A 2694-nucleotide genomic window follows, 5' to 3' on the forward strand; every position below is an offset into this window, starting at 1 on the left:
AGCTTTTGTTCAAGAAGAGCTAACATGGCATTTTCCATACACCACTTGTAGGAATGAATGTCGGCACAACCTTTCTGGAAAGCAGCATGGTCCTACTTTTCAAAAGCTGTATAACAGGCAATTTTTGTTCCAGCGATTTCTATTCTAGAAATTCAAACTAAGGGAAAAAATGAGGGATGAGTGTGAAGATTTAGCTAACAGGATATTTATTGCAGCATTGTTGTCGTAGCAGAAATATAAAAGCCATTCAAATTGCAATGATTGAGGCCTGGTTTAATATGTTATAGCGCAACTGTACGGCCACGTAGTTTGCAGTCTTTTGGTGCCGTGGAAGTATATTATTGGACATGGAAAGATGTTCACACAGATTTACCCCTCTTCAAAGATGCAGTCTAAATAAAAACGGTTGATTGCTATGCAAACACAACTTGAAGACAGATTCCCTGGCATGCTCCTGCACTAGTTTTCAATATATTTTTAAGTGAAGAAGCAAGCTACAGAGCAACATATATAGTGTGATTCCATTTTAATTAAAAAAATATGTGCATGTGAATCTCATGAATAAATAACCCTAAGAAAGGATGCCATGATATCTACTGAAATGTTAATGTATTTATCACTGGATAGGGAACCATAGGGGTTGGATCATTATTATTTTATTCTTTTGGGTTGTCTATAGATTTTGTCATTTATTTGTACAATGGGCATGTATTTCTTTTTTAAATTTATTTAGTTTTAATTGAAGGATAATTGTTTTACATATTGTATTGGTTTCTGCCATGAAAGTGAAGTCGCTCAGTCATGTCCAACTCTTTGTGACCCCATGGACTGTAGCCTACCAGGCTCCTCCCTCCATGGGATTCTTCAGGCAAGAGTACTGGAGTGGGTTGCTATTTCCTTCTATGGTTTCTGCCATACATCAACCCTAATCAGACATAGGTAATACATATGTCCCCTCCATTATGAGCCTCCCTTCCACCTCCCACCCCATCCCACACCTCTAGGTTGTCACAGAGCACCCATTTGAGCTCCCTTGAGTCATACAGCAGATCCCTGGCCATTTATTTTACATACTGTAGTGCATATGTTTCCATGCTAGAGTAGCATGTACATGTTTCCATGTATTTCTCATATTTAAAAAAAGAGGGACTTCCCTGGTGGTCCAGTGGTTAAGAATCTGCCTTCTAATTCTGCAGGTCCAATCCCTGGTCGGGGAACTAAGATCTCACAGGCCAACTAAGCCCACACACTGCAACTAGAGAGAAGCCCATGCACTGCAACAAAGACCCAGTGTAGCCGGAAAAAAAGAAAAGAGGAATAAGGAAGCCTATCACAGTCCTAACAAGCACGCAGAAAGTCAACTTACCCTCTCCTGTTGCTTCATTTATGTGGCTATCCTGCTTTATGTACCTATTGTTTCTAGGCATCATGGAAGGTACCAAAGATACAGGAATAATTAAGCATGATTCCTGTCCTCAAGGAGCTTATGGTCTAGCAGGGAAACTGATTAATAGATAAATAGTTATAACATGGTATGGTAGGGAAAACAGTGATGAAAGTGTTTACAGCGTTTGGTGGGCTCACAAATGAGTCCTGTAGGTGATTAAAAAGTGACTTGCATGGTGTGACTGCTGTTCAGCCCTCCGTGCCTCTCCTCTTGTCTTGGTTAGGAAAGAGGCAGCATGGTAGGTGGACAGAGGACAGCATGGGAAAACAGCTCTAGTCTGGCCATTTAGCAAATGCAGTTTTTTTGTCTATGAGGCCAAACGTTGTCATTTGCTAAGACCTTTCTCTGCCTCCAACCTATCTTTCCAGTCTCACCTTCTGCTGTCACCTTCATTAACCTCACATCCTGCCTCTCACCTGAGTGATTACTGTCCTCTCCACCTTGCAGACCCTTTAAGCACTTGGTGACTTGAAACACACCATTCTCTTTACCTCTAACCCAGGCTTCTCGACCTCAGGACTGTTGACCTCTGGGGCTGGAGAATTTTGGATGGTGGAGGGGGGCGCATTGTGCTGTGCCTGCGTTTTGGAGGATGTTTACAGCATCTCTGGCTTCCACTCTTTAGAAGCAGTAGCCTCTCTCCAGTCATGATAATCAAAACTGTCTCCAGATACTTTCCCTGGTGGTCCAGTGGCTACAACTCTGCACTCCCAATGCAGGGGGCCCAGGTTCAATCCCTGGTCAGGGAACTATATCCCACATGCCACAAGTAAGACCCAGGGCAGCCTAATTACTTAACTAATCAATTTTAAAATTAATTAGTTGGTTAACTAATGTCTCCAGATGTTGCCAAATATCCTCTGGGAGAAATAAATCTCCCCAGTGTAAGAACCACTGGGATCCCCAATCATGGAACCTCAGAAAGGTCACTTCATTGTTGGGCCTGAGCCTTCATCTAGAGAGTAGAAGTAGAAGCAAGCAAATGCCTGTGGCTATGGCGGTCATAGTTCATTCAGGTTTACTGGGATGCCCCTCACCACCATGCTCTACACTGTGCTGTGGGATCAGGGGACATGGGGAGAAGCCCTGTTCCTGCCTCTCAGGTTGTAGGGGAACCTCTACATGTCCAACAATTACCCAGCGACAGGCTGCAGCATGCGAGCCGAATCCTGAGCATTCCTGCCCTGCAGTCCAGCTAGCAATGCCATGCCAGGTTTCTGGACAGCTTATCTCTTGACATTTGGGGT

At 43.6% G+C, this 2694-nt stretch overlaps 1 non-coding gene across 1 annotated transcript; it reads left to right on the plus strand.

The window, feature by feature from the left end:
- The first annotated feature begins 2123 nt into the window (after window positions 1-2123).
- Window positions 2124-2196, plus strand: TRNAG-CCC (transfer RNA glycine (anticodon CCC)). The gene has a single exon. It is a non-coding gene; the product is annotated as a tRNA-Gly (tRNA).
- Window positions 2197-2694: the final 498 nt, after the last annotated feature.

The sequence above is a fragment of the Bubalus kerabau genome, chromosome 5 (genome assembly GCF_029407905.1).
Source record: "Bubalus kerabau isolate K-KA32 ecotype Philippines breed swamp buffalo chromosome 5, PCC_UOA_SB_1v2, whole genome shotgun sequence".
Taxonomy (NCBI): domain Eukaryota; kingdom Metazoa; phylum Chordata; class Mammalia; order Artiodactyla; family Bovidae; genus Bubalus; species Bubalus kerabau.